This window comes from Oryctolagus cuniculus, chromosome 5 (genome assembly GCF_051225735.1).
Source record: "Oryctolagus cuniculus isolate XC-2025 breed Fujian yellow rabbit chromosome 5, ASM5122573v1, whole genome shotgun sequence".
Taxonomy (NCBI): domain Eukaryota; kingdom Metazoa; phylum Chordata; class Mammalia; order Lagomorpha; family Leporidae; genus Oryctolagus; species Oryctolagus cuniculus.
This window is the reverse complement of record NC_142871.1, coordinates 75,151,185-75,169,892: the sequence shown is the minus strand read 5'-3', so window position 1 is coordinate 75,169,892 and position 18,708 is coordinate 75,151,185. Positions and strand designations below refer to the sequence as shown.

At 40.1% G+C, this 18,708-nt stretch overlaps 1 pseudogene; it reads right to left on the bottom strand.

Moving 5' to 3' along the window:
- Positions 1–16,458: 16,458 nt before the first annotated feature.
- Positions 16,459–17,705, bottom strand: LOC100355299 (vasculin-like protein 1 pseudogene; annotated as a pseudogene).
- Between the last annotated feature and the right edge of the window lie 1,003 nt (positions 17,706–18,708).

The window sequence follows — 18,708 nt, the reverse complement described above, 5'->3', positions numbered from 1 at the left end:
GCTAGATCTTAGATTTTAGCAAACACTAATTAAACTTCAAAGAGGAAAATTTTTGTTACTTGGAAGATACTGTTATTCATGATATCTCATTTCCTTAACGGTGCCAGATAAATGGTTCTTTTGATTCCTGAACTTCAGATTTTTAAAAAAGATTTATTTTTTAATTTATTTGAAAGGTAGAGTTACAGAGAAAGAGGGAGAGACAGAGAAAGAGATATCTTCTATCTGTTTATTCACTCCCCAAATGGCCACAATGGCCAGGGTTGGGCCAGGCTAAAGCCAGAAGCCTGGAGCTTCTTCTGGGTCTCCCAAGGGGGTACAAGGGCTCAAGCACTTGGGCCATCTTCCCCTTTCCCAGGTGCATTAGCAAGGAGCTGGATCAGAAGTGGAGCATCTAGATCTCAAACAGGTGCCCATATGGAATGCCAGCTTCGCAGGTAGAGGCTTAAACTGCTATGCAACAGCTCCAGTCCCTGAACTTCAGATTTATCTCCCAAAAACTTCAAGAAATTATTTGATAGAATACCACCAAACTTTTCCTTCAAGGAACTCACAGATAATTAAAATGGTTTAGAACGAAATAATTATATTACTGTGGTGACTGATACTCCCACAGACATTCTGTATCACAATTATGTGAAGGCTTTATCATCTCTGTCACCATCAGAATGCGAGCACAAGCTTTACCAATTGACTGCGCCCCCTTGAGGATCCTGCCTGCTTAGGATAGACATTGCCTAAGAATGTTGCACCATTACAGACTGGTTATTTACTTGAAAGGCAGAGTTACAGAGAGAAAGAGAGGAAGAAGCAGAGAGATTGGAAGAGAAAAAAAGATGTCTTCCACTGCTGATTCACTCCCCAAATGGCCACAAACACATCCAGGAGGCTGCACGGGTGGTAGGGATCCACGCACATGAGCCATGTTCCAATGTTTTTTCCAAGCACACTAATGGGAATCTGGGTCAGAAGTAGAACAGCCGAGATGCGTTGTAGGTGGGGGCTCAACACACTGTTCCACAATGCCAGCCTGCAGTGCGGCTATTTCTTGTCACACATTTTTACTGGTAGATTATGTACAGGCTAATGAAAAGCTTCCTTCTGCCTTTTATAAGCTCAATGAAATGAACTGACAATAAACAGATTAACAAGAAAAAAAGGTACTCAAATTATTCACCTTTTTCTTTAAAGATTTATTTTATTTATTTGAAAGACATAGTCACAGAGAGGAGCAGAGACAGAGAGAGAGAGAGGTCTTCCGTGCACTGGTTCACTCCCCCAGATGGCTGCAATGGCCAGAGCTGTGCCTATCTGAAGCCAGGAGCCAGAAGCCTCTTCTGGGTTTCGCACGTGGGTGCAGGGGCCCAAGGACTTGGGCCATCTTCCACTGCTTTCCCAGGCCATAGCAGAGAGCTGGATCAGAAGTGGAGCAACCAGGACTAGAACCAGCACCCATATGGGATGCTGGTGCTTCAGGCCAGGGCTTTAACCCGCTGCGCCTCAGTGCCGGCCCCTCACCAGTCTTTGAAAGCTGAATGGATCTGGAGACAGATAATAGCTTGTGACAGTCCATAGGTGTGGTGACATTCTTCAGTCTTCCTTCCTGTGATGTAAGCTTTGCTAAAGAAACATCATGGAGGAAATGAAAGGCAGCTGCTGTCCTCCTGGCTGGATAAGAGTCCCAGTCCTCTGGCTTAGACAGAGAAGGGAGTATCAAAGTCAACCCTCTTCCAGCACCCACTGGTCTCCAAGGGTCTTTAATTTAAAATAGTCAGCATGTTAGGTAGGAAGTCAGAAATTAGCTTATGTGTGTGTGACAAGGGCCCAAGGGATTGACATCTACAGCGGTCCAGCATCCACATTTCAAAGTCACCTCATAACCTTCCAGGTGCAGCCCAGTATCTGCACTTAAAAGTCCTGCCTGACCCTGATGGCCTTCCCGGGGGTCCTGCCCCTTCTACCTGGCCTGATAAACATCCTTCCTCTAAGGCGGGCACCCTAGAGAGAAGACCCCCTTGGCCAAAGCCAGCCAAGCTTCCCCTGTCTGACAACTTCAGGAGAAAAACTCAGGAAGGAATTTTTTGTATTTACACCCAACAAGTCCTTTGTTCTGGAAGAGAAGAAGGAGAGGGGGGGAGAAAAGGCGGGAAGGCAAGACCCATCCCCTTAAAAACCTCAGCGTAAATGTGAGCTGCGTGCTCTCTCTCAGGTTCTGTCTGGAGAGGTGCCCATCTGTCATTACGGATGTCCCTACCCTAATAAATCTTGCTACTTTGCTTTCAACTGCTCTATGTCTCATGCCTGAATTCTTTCTTGCACGAAGACAGGGACCCTTTGCTTCTCCAGTAACAAGCATACCAGGGTGCCATACATTGGAATGACTTTCCCCAGACTCCTGGAATTACAACATGTTTTTACAGCATATCCTCTGTTTTTCTGTCTGAAAGAAAGGGCCTAATTACAGACTCAAAAAAAAAAAAAAAAAAAAAAAGCCAAGCGTAGGTATGATTTTCCACCAAAAATCTTTTCTAAATTCAAAGTGGTATTTTACTTCTCTTCCTAATATGAAGATGAAAGAGAATATGAAGATAATGTAACTTCTCCTTGGCTTACTTCCTTAGCTCAGTTCAGGGATATAGCTGTTTTATTTCAGCACTTTATTGGATAAAATAGATATTTCCAGAAGAAGAAACTTGATGAAAGAATGCTTTTTTTCTTCCATTTAAAATAGTGATAAATTCAACTAAAATGTGTTTAACTTTTGACTGGATGTTAGATAAAAGTAAGTATTCTCAGACACTCTAAATGTATGGTAAGTGGTAGGTGATGGTAATAGGAGAATCTTTAGTTGAGCCCTTTAAAGTTAAATATTAGTATGTGCTGCTAGAATACATCAAATGGAAATTAATCCTTAAATTGGACATTTAGGTATAATTGCAACTAATCATTTTAATTATATAATTGCATCATCTGAATGGACTGCTTACTATAGCCTTGTTGTTGGTAACTTTGTAGTTAGAGCTATATGCCTTGAGGAACAGACTCTCCCACCAACATTGTATTATCCACCAATAGAACTCCTAATCAATAAAGTCAAAGGCAATATAGTTCCATGCAAATATGCCAAGATACCAGTTCACAGTTTGCAATTGTTCTCCAAAATCCCTAGGCTTCCTCTCAAGGTTTTTATTTCACTCTAAAAAAAAAAAAAAAAAAAAGAAAGAAAAGAAGAAAAGAAAAGAACAATGTCTTTTTATATTATAAAATGATAAATACACAGTGTTTAGGCTTTCCATACAATACAGAAACAAATAAAGGTGAAATTAGTTTTAATATCCTCTCCTAGAAATAAGCACAGCTAACATTTTCTTTCACAACTTCCAGATTTTTTTGCTGTCCACCAGATGCCGGAACCAACAGGGACACCCAACCAGATATTCCGAACCTCCAAAGCATACACTTAAATAAGCCTTCTTTCTTCCTAAGAAGCTCTTCTCAGCTATATTCGATGTAATAACAAAAACACCGATCAAAACAGAAGCTCATACAAAACAAAGGCAATTTCACATGTGAAGAAAAACCAGGTGGCATATAGCAGAGGGCATACTCGTCCTCATTGGGCCACACATATGACAACACCAACTAGAAACTCCAGTTTAGAAACACATTTAGAAATGGAAACTCTGCACATATATGGAAATGAGGGAATTAAGAACAATGCTGGGGGCCTGCACTGTGGTGCAGCTGGTTAACGCCCTGGCCTGAAGCGCCAGCATCCCATGTGGGCACCGGTTCTAGTCCCTGCTGCTCCACATCTGATCTAGCTCTCTGCTATGGCCTGGGAAAGCAGTGGAAGATGGCCCAAGTCCTTTGGCCCCTTAACCCGTGTGGGAAACCAGGAAGAGGCTCCTGGCTCCAGATGGGTGAAGCTCCGGCAGTTGCAGCCAATTGGGGAGTGAACCATCGGATGGAGGAGGACCTCTCTCTCTCTCTCTCTCTCTCTCTCTCTCTCTCTTCCTCTCCTCTCTCTGTGTAACTCTGACTTTCAAATAAATACATAAATCTTAAAAAAAAAGAAGAAGAAGAAGAAGAAGAACTCAGGAAAGCAAGGCTAACAGGTCTGGAGAATTGCAGAACAGGAAGTAGAGATAGCACCACATGATGAGATCTCTGGCCTTCCCACTGGGCTTGAAGAAATCCCAGGAGAGCTATGGGGAACGTAAAGCCATGAGCCTTGATGGGAAAGTTGCTTCTATCATTGAGGCTGAGGGGGTTAGGAAGAGTGCCAGGCTCTGTATCTAAACAGGCAGCCCTCAATTTAGCACTGTTTTTGGAATGCTGAGATCAAAGTAAGATTCTGAAAGAAATTTAAGAAATTTTGTATGCTTTAAAAATCCAAAAATAGTATGGTTGAGAATGGAGACTGAAATTTTTTAAATGTTCTTAAAAGTTGGGAGTGTTTAAGACAGCAGTCTTTCAAAAGCGAAGCATTTACATGTGTGTTGGCTTTTCTTCCATGTGATCTGAGATGGTGTCATGATTAATCTCCACATGGGTGATTACCACCTGCTGACTTTGAAATTTATAAGAAATAAATTTTAGATAATTGGAATTAATCTGAGGACAATCTGGCAATTTTTTTTCTATCAATATCTTTCCTCCCTCCCTCACACACACACACACACACAAAGAACCTGAGTTACTTTTTATCGATTTTTTAAAAATCAATGCAATGGTTACTTGACATTATCTGATACATATCACACATCTGATAGACTCATACCAGCTTGCTAAACTTTTTTTCCCCTGAAAGCAAAAAGACAATGGTGGTTTGCCTGGGCATTGTTTCTTCACATTTTCACTGTGATAGCTGTGTCTGTATGGGGATTTATGAATAGCCTAGGACCCTCAGGAAAAGGTTAATCAGTCATGAGGTGCCCAGACTACATATTATTTCTGATGTGTCTGTCAAGGTGTTGCTGAAGGTTAACATTTGAATAGGTAATGGCTATTATCCTTCAAACAAATAGGCGCCCTCTTATCGATTGAGGCCCTGAATTAAACAAAAAGGTGGAAAAAGACAGAAATCACTCCTTTTCCTTCTTGCCTGACTGCTTGAGTTGAGACATCCATCTTCTGCCCTTGGACTGGCATTTATATTATTTGCTCCCCTATTTCTCGAGCGTATGGACTCGGGTTGGAATTATGACTCCAGCTTTCCTGGGTTTTCAGCTTGCAGATGGCACATTGTGGAACTTCTCAGCCTCCATAATTTTTTAAAGATGTATTTATTTATTTGAAAGTCAGAGTTACACAGAAGGAGGAGAGGTAGAGAGAGAGAGAGGTCTTCCATCCGATGGTTCACTCCCCAACTGGCTGCAGAGGCCAGAACTGCGCTGATCCGAAGCCAGGAGCCAGGAGCTTTCTCCAGATCTTCCACATGGGTTCAGGGGCCCAAGCACTTGGGCCATCTTCTACTGCTTTCCCAAGCCACAGCAGAGAGCTGGATCGGAAGTGGAGCAGCCAGGACTAGAACCAGTGCCCATATGGGATGTAGGCAGTTCAGGCCAGGGCGTTAACCTGCTGAGCCACAGTGCCGGCCCCCTCAGCCTCCATAATTAAATGAACCAATATCTTACAATAAATCTCTGAGTTCATACATATTACATATGCACAGATACATATGCACAGGTTTTTCATTATATGCATAGGAAATTTCTGGGGAAGGGGGCACTTGGGCAATTGCTTAATGAAGGACTCCTTATTTAGGGATCTAATCTAGTGTGGAATTTTGAAACCCAACATACAACTGTGCCTAAGAGTAACTAAACAACTAAAAATGGAGGTCCAAGACTGCAAGTGGGCCCTACAGAAGCCCACAGCCATACTATCCCACCAGGAAAAGCAGGTACAGATCAAGACAGCACCTCAAGGCATAATGTGTAAGTAGACAGAGTTTGTTTTTTTTTTTTTTTTTCCGTTCTCTGAAGTCTGGCAATTAAAGTGCACTTGTGGAGACATGCACTTGGATAAATAAAAGAGATTGTAAACTAAGCTATCCCAGAAGCCATTCTACAATATCCACAAACGTGAACACCTCCTTTCGCTTATTTCACAAGCGCATTGTAAATTTTTATTCAATAACATGGTTTTAAATGGTATACACAGAATATGTTATATAATGTAAATAAATACTGCTTTAAGAAAATATCATTTACAATTATTTAATCTATTAAGTATCATAGCATGAAACAGATATGATTTCTAAGACTGCATAATGTAGGTGCTGACACTGTGGTGTAGTGGGTTATCCTGCAGTGCGGGCATCCCATATGGGTGTCAGTTCAAGTCCTGGCTGCTCCACTTCCTATCCAGCTCTCTGCTATGGCCTGGGAAAGCAGTAGAAGATGGCCCAAGGGCTTGGGCCCCTGCACCCATTTGGGAGACCCAGAAGAAGCTCCTGGCTTCAGATCGGCCCAGCTCCAGCCGCTGTAGCCATCTGGGGAGTGAACCAGCAGGTGGAATACCTCTCTCTCTTTGCCTCTGCCTCTGTCTCTGCCTTTCAAATAAACAAATAAATCTTTTTTTTTAAAAAAAAAAAAAAAAGACCACATAATGTAAACAATGCTTGATCATTAGTCAAATGTCACCAATCAAAGGATGAAAGGGAAAAAGAAATCAACACAGGAATCTCTGGTATGCATTCTGTATCCCCAACCTCTCAGTTATGAAGATGAGCTAAAACTGGAAGGAATAAAATCACTGAGTGGGAGGAACTGTCTTTTACACAGCTTAAAAAGAATCATCTCTTGATTAGGTAACCACAACCTCCTTTCTTGTGCATTAATATTAACCACCACAATTCTTTATCTGTGGTGCAACTATTTCTCAAAGAAAAAATACATGTACAAAAATAAAATTACAGTAATTACATTTATAATGCCATCACAGTAGTAATTATTCCAAATTTATTTGGGAATCTGCAGAGCAATTTTGAAAGAAATATTTTTAAACATCTCAAATGCACTTCTGCAAAATGAATCAAATGTTTTAGGTGACATTTAATTGAGCAAGAAGGATCAAAGGAGTCCAACACAATGGTGTTCTTTAACAATTATTTTTTAACCACCCAAGGATTTGATCTGTACTATTTCATTTAATCCTGCTCATGATTTAAATAGCCAATTTTGATCTTTTCCAGGTTTATTGATATAAGGCAAACTCCTCTCATTTTTATATCATGCATTTTGAATTCAACCAGAGAAATTATCTGGAAAGCGTTTAACTAAGGCATTTTTTTGGAGCAAGGGTTCAGTAAAAAAATTAAACAAGGATTCCAAGAAGGCAGAACAAGGAAGGATGTACTATGCTAGGCCAGGGAAAAATATAAAAAAAAAAAAAAGTGTACTCTCAGGGGAGAATTAGAGAGAAAACCACAGTGGGAATTCTACAAAGGGAAGAGGAATGCTGTGGACCTGCTGTGGATGGTGCGGATGCATAACAAGAACACAAACACAACATACTAACAGCAGAGGGCCAGAGCAGGTGGCAGCTTAGAATTGGAGGTGAGCAGCAGCCCGTGGATATATATAGCTGGAGAACAAGCGTACTCTAATTCCGGCCTGGAGCCCTAGGGGCTAGCGAGAAGCTGTGAAACCAGTGGAAGTGAAAGGGGCACACTTCTCTCATCCCCATCCTCCCCAGAACAGCCCTTAGCACCTGGATGAGAGAGAGCGGGCACCCTTTTGGGCTTGGGTGGCAGCTGTGGAAGCCCTTGTGTGAGCACACGGCAACCTACAGAGACAGCACACCATCTTCTCAGCAGGATTGGCAGCAGTAGCAAGAAGCGGGCAAAATTCAGCCAGTGGTTCTTGTATACACTTGTGATCCAGAGAGTCTAGCAGAGGGGAAAAATCTGCGGTCCCCACTGACATTGAGCCTGGGTGTGAGGATAGACAAGGGACTGGGCACCCGCACAGGACTATGAGGTGCCCCCAACCTTCCAACACACCACAGACTCCAGGGTTCAAGCTCATGGACATCAGGCTTGGGGAACATCCGCCTCTCTGTGGACCTCACAGGCTGGCATGGCAAAGTGGAACTTCTGCACCAAGCAACTGTGGGATCCTTGTATACTGAGACTGTGGGGACTCAGTGGCTGCACAAGAGGGTGAAGGTGTAGCTGGGTCTATGGATAATCACTGTATGTCCACACACGCAGAGCTTCCTGGTTGTCTGGGGCAGACCATGGCAGCTAAACCAGTACTCAGAGTTAGGACTGCACAGATTATTAGCACGGTTCATATAGTGGTGCTGAAGAGTGTCGAATCCACTGGGGACTAAAACCCAGCAATGATCACCAAAGAGGATAGGAGATGAGGGTGTGATCACAACAGAGGTCTACCATACCCAACTTGGGTGTTATCCTGGATAATCACCCCACACTGGCACACTGACCAGAGCTCCCTGCCCACATCTGGCACACACCTCTTGGTATTCACTGAAACTGCAGACATCCCAGTAAGCCATAGAGGCGTAATTCGAAGATAAAAGCCATCAGAGGAAAAAAACAGCAAGTATCTGGACAAATGCTTAAAAATAATTGCAGAAATTGAAGAAACATGAATAAGTAAAACATCATGACCTCCCCAAAGGAACACATATTTCAATATTAGAATGTGAAGATGAAGAAATTGATGAAATGCCAGAAATGGAATTCAAAAAATTAATCATACGATTACTCAAAAGCAAATACATGAACTAAAGAATTCCATATGTGAAATGAATGAAAATTTTTCACATGAAATTGAGATATTTAAAGAGAAACCAAAGTGAAACATTAGAGGGGGGCTTCCAAGATGGTGGAGTAGGGAAGGCGCTTACTGCTCTAGTCTAGGAGAAGATAGTTTAAAATAAGTGAAGAGAGTGCAGTCTCAGGGAAGAGTTAGGGAGAAAATGGCAGAGGAAACTACGTAAATCAGAGGGACACAGTGGACCTACATGGAGTGTGTGGACACCCACAACTCAGGACCTCAGCAGCCAAGAGCTTCCACACCAGCGTTGGAGATTGAAGTGAGACCAGACTGCAACAGGCCAAGCCACTGGCAGTAAAGCTACAGGAAGAGCCTAGCGGGAACGCAGCTTGGAGCTTCGTGGGGGGACAGTGTATCTGCCAAACTAGAGGAGGAAAAAAAAAGGAGGGACACATTTCTCTCTCCCTGATCACCCTCCAACAGCATTCTGTAACAAGACAATAGAGCAAGCGCCATTTTGGACATACATAACAGCCGCGCCAGCTCATGTCTGCACCCAGCAACCATCCAAGCAGAGACTCCTGACTTTGGTGGAGAGAACTAACAGGGGTCTAGGTGCTCCTGACTGAGGCTGTATGGGAGCACCCACAGGATGGCTTGGACTTTGGGAAGTCACTGTGGAGACTTCATATGCTCAGGGCTACCTGGTTATCTGGTGAGGGACATTGCTGTGGAATGTGAGCTTACACTGAGGACTGCACAGATCCTTTGTGAGGTCCTTGTGGCAGAGTGGATGAATATTATACCCACTGGGGCTAGTGCTCAGGCACTGGTCTCCTTTGAGGAGAGGTGCTCAGCTGAGTAGAATAAACCTCCTCTCTAATTAAAAAAAAAAAGGAGGAGACTTACCATGCCAAACCTGGGTGTGTCACCTTAGACACGGCCTTCACCCTGGAGAACTGAACAGAGCTCTCTGGCCATACCCACTATAAGCCTCTAGATATCACTGAAAGCAGAAGCTCTTTAGAGAATAATCTATAGAGGCATAGTACAAAAATAAAAGCAGCCACAGTGAGAAAAACAAAGAAGAAACCAATGAGTATCTCCACAAATGCCGAATAACAAATGCACCAATTCAAGAAACAAGAATAAAGAAGACAACATGATGCTCCCAAAAGAACACATTTCAATACTAGACTGTGAAGAAGATGAGACTGAAGAAATGCCAGAAATGGAATTTAAAAATTGATCATAAGATTACATGGAAGTAATCAGAAGCAAATGTATGAACTACTGAATACATACATGACATGAAAGAAAATTTCTCCCACAAAATTGAGATCTTAAAGAGAAATCAAAATGAAATGAAGAATTCAATAGAACAAATAAAAATGCAGTAGAAAGTGTTAAGAACAGAATCAGTGAAGCAGAAGAATGGATATCCAACTTAGAAGACCACATGGAATGAAGTTGGTAATCAACAACACAGGAATCTCCAAACACAGTGCAAACACAGGGAGACTGAACAACATGCTCCTGAATAAATACTAGGTCATTGAAAAAAATCAAAAAAATAAATTTAAAAAAATTCTGGAAACAAATGAAGGTGACAATACAACATGTCAAAATTTATGGATACAGCAAAACCAGTGTTACAAGGAAAGTTTATAGCAATTGGTGCCTAAACCAAGAAGTTGGAAAGGCACCAAATAAATGATCCATCAATGCATCTCAAAGACCTAGAAAAACAACAGCAAACCAAACCCAAAACTAGTAGGAGAAAAGAAATAATCAAAATTAGAAAATAAACAAAATTGAAACAAAAAAAATCCAAAAGATCAGCAAAATGAATAGCTGATTTTTTGAAAAAATAAACAAAACTCACACACCATTGGCCTAACTTACCAAAAAAAGAGGGAGAATACCCAAATTAATATAATTAGAGATAAAAAAGGAAATGAAATGTAACAGACACCACAGAAATAAAAAGAATCATCAGAAATTACTACAAAGATCTGTATGCCAACAAAACAGGAAACCTATAATAAATAGGTAGATTCCTGGACACACAGAATCTACTTAATTGAGCCATGCAGACATGGAAAACCTAAATAGACTAATAACCAAGATAGAAATTGAATCAGTAAATAAACACCCTTCCAATAAGGAAAAGCCAAGGATCAGATGGCTTCATTGGTTAATACACTGACATTTAAAGAACTAACTCCAATTCATCTCAAGTTATTCAAAACAATTGAAAGAAAGGGAATCCTCCCAAAATCTTTCTATGAAGCCAGCATCACCTTAATTCTTAAACCTGAAAAAAATACAACGAAGAAAGAGAACTACAGACTGATTTCTCTGATGAACATATATGCAAAAATCCTCAACCAAATACTAGCCAATTGAATCCAGGTACACTCCAGAAAGAACATTCACCTGGACAAAGTGGGATTTATCCCTGGCATGCAGGGATGGTTCAATATTCACAAATCAATCAAGGTGATACAGCACATTAACAAAATGAAGAACAAAAACCATATGGTTATCTCAATAGATGCAGAGAAAGCATTTGATAAAGTACAACATCATTTCATTATAAAAAATTTAAGGAAATTGGTTATAGAAGGAACATTCCTCAATACAATCAAGGCAATTTATGACAAACCCATGGTTAGCATCATATTGAATGGAGAAAAGTTAGAAGCATTCCCACTAAGATCCAGAACCAGACAAGGATAACAACTCTCACCACTGCTATTCAATATTGTCCTGGAAGTTTTAGCCAGAGCCATTTGGAAAGAAAAAGAAATCAAAGGGATACGAATTGGGAAGGAGGAAGTAAAACTATCCCTGTTTGCAGACAACATGATTCTATATAGAGTGGTTCCAATAGACTCCAATAAGAGACTACTGTAATTCATAAAAGAGTTTGGAAACATGGCAGAATATAAAATTAACACACAAAAATCAATAGCCTTTGTATACATACATAATACCATGGCTGAAAAAGAACTTTTAAGATCAAGACAATTCACCATAGCTACAAAAAAATTAAATATCTTGGAATAAATTTAACCAAGTTCATCAAAGATCTCTATGATGAGAATAATAAAATATTAAATAAAAATAGAAGACTTTAAAAATGAAAAAATCTTCCATGTTAATGGATTGGAAGAATCAATATTATCAAAATGTCCATACTACTGAGAGCAATTTAGGTTCAATGTAATACCAATCAAAAACCAAGGAATTCTTTTCAGATATAGAAAAAATGATGCTGAAGTTCATATGGAAACACAGGAGACTCCGAATAACTAAAGTAATCTTATATATCAGAAACAAAGCATGAGACACCACAATACCAGATTCCAAGACATACTATAGGGCAGTTATAATCAAAACAGCCTAGTACTGGCACAAAAAGAGATGTATAGACCAATGGAACAGAAACTCCAGAAATCAATCCATGCATCTACAACTATCTTATTTTTGGCAAAAAAAAAAAAAACTTAAAACAATCCCTGGAAAAAGGACAGCCTTTTCAACAATGGTGCTGGGAAAATTGGATCTCAGCATGCAGAAGGATGAAGCATATATCTTACACAAAAATCCATTCAAAATGTATAAAACACCTAAATCTATGAACCAATACCATCAAATTGTTAGAAAACATTGGGGAAACTCTGAAAGACATTGGGATAGGCAAAGAGTTCTTGGAAAAGACCCCAAAAGCATAGGCAATCAAGTCAAAAATAACAAATTGGATTACATCAACTTGAGAAGCTTCTGCACTGCAAAAGTAACACTCAGTAAAGTGAAGAGGCAATTGACAGAATGGGAGAAATTATCTGCAAATTATGCAACTGACAGAGAATTAATATCCAGAATATATAAAGAGGTCAAGGAATTCAGCAGCAAAGCATAAAACTCAGTTAAGAAATGGGCAATGGACTTAAAGAGGCATTTTTCAAAAGAGGAAATTCAAATGGCCAACAGACACATGAAAAAATGCTCAGGATCCCCAGCCATCAAGGAAATATGAATCAGGACCATAATGAGGTTTCACCTCACCCTAGTTAGAATGGCCTTCATAGAGAAATCAACACACAAACAAATAGTAATGAAGATTGGGGATAAAGGTACCCTAATCCACTATTGGTGGGAATGTAAACTGGTAAAGCCACTATGGAAGACAACATGGAGATACCTCAGAAATTTGAATATAGACCATATGACCCAGCCATCCCACTCCTGCTTATTTACCTAAGGGAAATGAAATCAGCATAGGCAAGAGTTATCTGTACCCGCATGTTTACGGCAACTCAATTCACAATAGCTAAGATATGGAATCAACTCAAATATCTGTCAACCGCTGACTGGGATATGTATAACATGGAATACTGCACAGCAGTTAAAAAGAATGAAATCCTGTCATTTGCAACAAAATGGATGTAACTGGAAAACATTATATTTAATGAAATAAACTAGTCCCAAAAAGACAAATGTCATATGTTCTACCTGATCTGTGGTAACTAATAGAATACCTAAAATTTAATCTATAGAAGTGAAATTGGCATTTTCCAAAGTGATGACTTTGAACAGCCCTTGTCTCAACTGTTGAGGAACAGTTTTTTTTTTTCATACTATTTATGGAACTCTTTTCTTAGTATAGTGTTAATCTTATGTGTATAATGTAAATTGAAAATAGATCTTAGTAAAAAAAAATAAGGATGGGAATAAGAGAGGGAGGAGGAATAAGGGTGGGAGTGTGGGCAAGAGGACAGGTAGAGTGGGAAGAATCACTGTTTCTAAATTTGTATTTATGAAAAGCAGAAGTGTGTATACCTTAAATAAAAGGTTTCTGTGTAAAAATAAATAAGAGAGGCAATTTCAAAAACAGATGTCATTGAAGAAAGATACTTGTTCTCCTATCTTGGAACATTAGAACCACTCCATGCCCTGAAGTTTCCCTAATAAAGATTTGTCAAATGAAAAAAAAAGAACTGTTAGAGATATTAATTCAGTCATTTCACCATTAATAGATTACAAAAATCACATTGTCTATCACAAACACTCTTATATATAACAATTTTTTATTTGAAGTTTGAAATGTAAGAAATTTTAAATTTTATAGGGTCAAAATTCTCTCTTAATCACATAGCTTCTGGGAAATTTTCAACAAACCCTTTGAGAACAGTACAGTTTAAGTACATCAATAATTCCACAGTGAGTGATTTTTAAGACTGTGTATTTCAGCTCCATTCAAATTCCCAATGTTAGTCATTTCTTAAAATGTCCTTTGTTTATCCAAGCTTCCAAAACCCTTTCAAAAGAACCTGGATTTGAAGTACGATCACACAAAGAAGCTGAAGAAAACATTTTGCACCAGAGGCACTGTGTAAATTTTTATGTATCAAGAAAGTAGACAGAAGAACGTTTGTCACATACATCTTAAATTTTCTTCCAATTCCAGAGTTCATGCCATTTGACAAATTCCCTAGGTCTATTCTATCTCATTTCCTTCATATGTTCATACAATAATGAAACCATAAGACCTCAATCACTCTTCAATTAGGACTCACAGATCATACCAATCTAAATCTCATTAACTTGTACCAGGAGTTCCCAAAATACAATTTCAATTTACTGAAAATGATTAAAAGGCACATTGGCACTTGTACCACAGTGAGGAGTTAGTAGTGAGTGAAGGGCTGTCAGTCTCAGAGTTTCGTTCTTTATTTTGTAAGCTTATGTATTAATTTTAAAAGAATTACAAAGTCAGTTTTCTAGACAAGAAAATAGAGCACTGATCAATTCCTAGAAGTGCCCCACTGGAAAAGCATACGAGTAACTGCTTCTGTCAGATCTCTTACCTTAACTAACCCACAAATATATATTTCACTGAACACAGCACTTCACTTGAGAAAATCTAAGCAGAATATTGTAAGACATAATGTAAACAGGCCTTCACCCTAAGTATTTTCATCCTTTCTTCTCATAAACTCCACAGCCAACCCATAGACAATGCCTGTCAGTGCTTTATATTAAAAAATGTTTAGGGGCTGGCGCTGTGGCACAATGCGTTAACACCCCGGCCTGAAGTGCCGGCATTCCATATGGGCACCAGTTCGAGACCCGGTGCTCCACTTCCAATCCAGCTCTCTGCTTTGGCCTGGGAAAGCAGTAGAAGATGGCTCAAGTGCTTGGACCCCTGCACCCACGTAGGAGACCCAGAAGAAGCTTCTGGCTCCTGGCTTCGGATCAGTGCAGTTCTGGCCATTGCGGCCAATTGAGGAGTGAACCATCGGATGGAAGACCTCTCTGTCTCTCTGTTTCTCTTTCTCTCTCTCTCTCTCTCTCTCTCTCTGCCTCTCCTCTCTGTGTAACTCTTTCAAATAAATAAAATAAATCTTTAAAAAAAAAACAGTGAGACTGGAATATTGAAAAACAAAGCAAATAAAAGGCACACATAAAATTTCATTGCTAACGAATCATAGGTTAATATCTTTTCAAGCATATGTAATGTATTTACCAAAAAAAAAAAGTTAAAGACCACAAAGAAAATTTAACATCAAAGACTCAATGTGATATGGTCTATTTAACTTTATTTGAAATTAAATAAAAATCAATAAATTAAAAACTTTTAAAAAGATAATATAGAGATACTGGCGCCATAGCTCACTTGGTTAATGCTCTGCCTGCGGCGCATATGGGCACCAGGTTCTAGTCCCGGTTGCTCCTGTTCCAGTCCAGCTCTCTGCTGTACCCCAGGAGGGCAGTGGAGGATGACCCAAGTGCTTGGGTCCCTGCACCCACACAGGGAGACCAGGAAGAAGCACCTGGATCCTGGCTTTGGATCGGCGCAGCGCTGGCCATAGCTTCCATTTGGGGAGTGAACCATCGGAAGGAAGACCCTTCTCTCTGTCTCTCTCTCTCACTGTCTATAACTCCACCTATCAAATTTAAAAAAAAAAGATAATATAGAGATGAAAACTAAAACCATAATTCTAAATAACTCATAATTTTAAAATGACATAATAGAAATTTGGACCAGATTGAAATATAAAAAGCACTAGGTATATAAATTTCTTAGAGCAGTTATATTTGCTTTTTAAGATGATTTATATTTAAATGTAGGTTAGAAAACAAGAAAGATTGCAAATATGTGAGGTAACTATTTTTATGTAGCTAGAAACAAAATTTATAGCAAACACCAAAATGTATAAAACTGGAAATAAAAATTACATGAAAAAGTAATGAAAAGAAAACAAAGAAGAATTGACTTGATTTCCTAAACTGAGAGCTATTTCTTGGACAAGACTGTAAAACAGACAAGTCATTGGCAAGACTGATTAAGGAAATGATAGGGATTGTAAAAATAAATAATTTTAGGAATACAACCAGAAGCATAGTAACAAATGTAGTATCTATCTGTAAACTCAACATGAAAATACATGAATAACTATGTATTAAATAAGAAAATACAATGAATAACTATGTTAATAAATTCTAAAACTTGGGCAAAATTGACAAAATGTATGAAAATATGCTCAGTGATTTAAAATCCTCTACAAAATCAAGTGAGAAAAAATACCTCTCTGCAATCAGAAAACATTGTGTGTGTGTGTGTGTGTGTGTGCGTGTTGCCCAAAACTATCAACAATCATGGAGCAGATGTTTACCACAAGAGTTAAGATGCCACTTAGCCAGAACTGCAGCTCTGCAAGAAGCCATTCTTCTGAAGCCATTTCTTTTCACCTGCTCTGTCTTCATGTGCAAGTCTTTGATCTCTTCTTCTCTGAAGGGAAGGCATTTCTCATCATTTTCAGCATATTTCTGTCATCCCACCGCTGTCTATAACCTGTTCTCTGCTACCAGAAACTGTGAGAGGCCCTCCCCTTCTTCCATGACAGCCAGAGAAAGACCATTTTGATGACAGCTTTCCCTTTGATTTTCCTTTGCTTCAGTGTGCTGTTGTCCTCCAAATCCTCAGGTTTGTCAGTGTCTCTGTTTTTTGAGAAGTATCCATTTTGGTCATCCCTCAGAGTCTTCAGAAACTCATTCTTCCTATCAGTGGTTCAGCAGGTCAACTGATCACAACTGGAGGGTTGATGCTAGAGGGACTCTCTTTGGGGAGCTTCAAACTGCAGTGCCAGCTGGTACCACTGGCTTAGTAACAGACTGGACTTGGAAAAGCAGACTCCTAGCTAGAGGAAAGGGATCCTACGTTGTGTGTAATTCTGCTAGCTTTCCATGCATTGGGGTTGAAAGGAGGTCATGCAAGCTTAGGAACGAGGTTCTTATAGACACTTGGAACTGTGGTTGATGTTTTGTTCCCATTTGCATGCTAAGATTCTGGTTTGATGAATGCATCAGAGAAAGCAGGAACGTTTTTGATGACTCACATCTTGGAAGTTTGCTTGGCACTAGATGATTTCTCCCACACACCAGAAAGAGTCCCAATAGGTCTATATGGCTGATTTTCCTCTTCAAATTGCAATTTTCCCACCTTGTCTTTTTCTTTTCTTTAAAAAAAATGTATCTTTTCCTGAAATGTACAGCCTTTCTGGGTGTGCACGCAGCCATTCCAGTGTCAACGGTTCCTTGCTCCACCTCAACTACACTGGCTCACACCACCACGATGACCTTGGGAAGACCTATGCCAACCAGCCATGTTCCCTGTGATCTCAGCAGATGCTCCTTTAGAGACAGCAGAGTGCACAGAATCATGGTAGAACCAGGAGGCCTGGTGACAGGAGTCCCCCAGAGTACACAAGAGGCCATTGTTAAAAAAGCCATCAGAGGAATTGTGTCTATGATTGCTTACTCCAATCTACCTTCTCCTCTTGAAAGATGTTCTCTGTGTTTTTCAAAGGTAGCTGTAGGTGATTTAACTGACTGAGGTGTTGAGAAATTGATTAAAGCAGGAGCAAAGTCGTGCTGTGCCATTTAGGTCCAGTGTCTCTTTTTAGCAAGGTGAGACATTCAACCCCATGGCCAAGATCCCAGAGTATCACCTCTGGGATCCTGTTTCCTGAATTCCTTGAGTCTGCCGGTTGGATCTCCCACAGGATTTTCTTGTGAGTTGAAGTAGCCTGGCCAGCAGCACACCTTGTGTTAATGCCCAGAAAAACTCATGTTCTACGTGGATCACTCTCAGTAGCCTCCATTGCTCATCTTATACTATCTAGTTGCTGACATGTTCCCAAAAAGGAGAAAGAGTGAAGGGGAACATGAAAAGTAATGGAACTATGTTGCTTAAATGTGTAATACATGGACATTTGTACAGTGAGTACAAACACTGTCCATACAAGGTCATAGCTAGAAAAGACAGGTGGCAGGGCCAGTGCTGTGGTGGAGCAGGTTAAAGCCCTGGCCTGAAGCGCCAGCATCCCATATGGGCGTCAGTTCTAGTCCCGGCTGCTCCTCTTTCAATCCAGCTCTCTGCTATGGCCTGGGATAGCAGTGGAAGATGGCCCAAGTCCTTGGGCCCGTGCAGCCACATGGGAAACCCGGAGGAGGCTCCTGGCTCCTGGCTTCGGATCAGCACAGCTCCGGCCATTGTAGCCATCTGAGGAGTGAACCAATGGATGGAAGACCTCTCTCTCTGTCTCTACCTCTCTGTGTAACTCTGTCTTTCAAATAAATAAAATAAATCTTGGGTTTTTTTAATAGTATCCTGAAGATTCCTGACAAGCAAACTGTTGAAATCTTTACTTAATGTATGCTAAACTGATCTTCTGTATATAAAGAGAAACGAAAATGAATCTTGATGTGAATGGAAGGGGAGAGGGAGTGGGAAAGGGGAGGGTTGCGGGTTGGAGGGATGTTATGGGGGGGGGGGGAGCCATTGTAATCCATATTCTGTACTTTGGAAATTTATATTCATTAAATAAAAGTTTAAAAAAAAGAAAAGAAAAGTGAAAAAAAATAAATAAATAAAATAAATCTT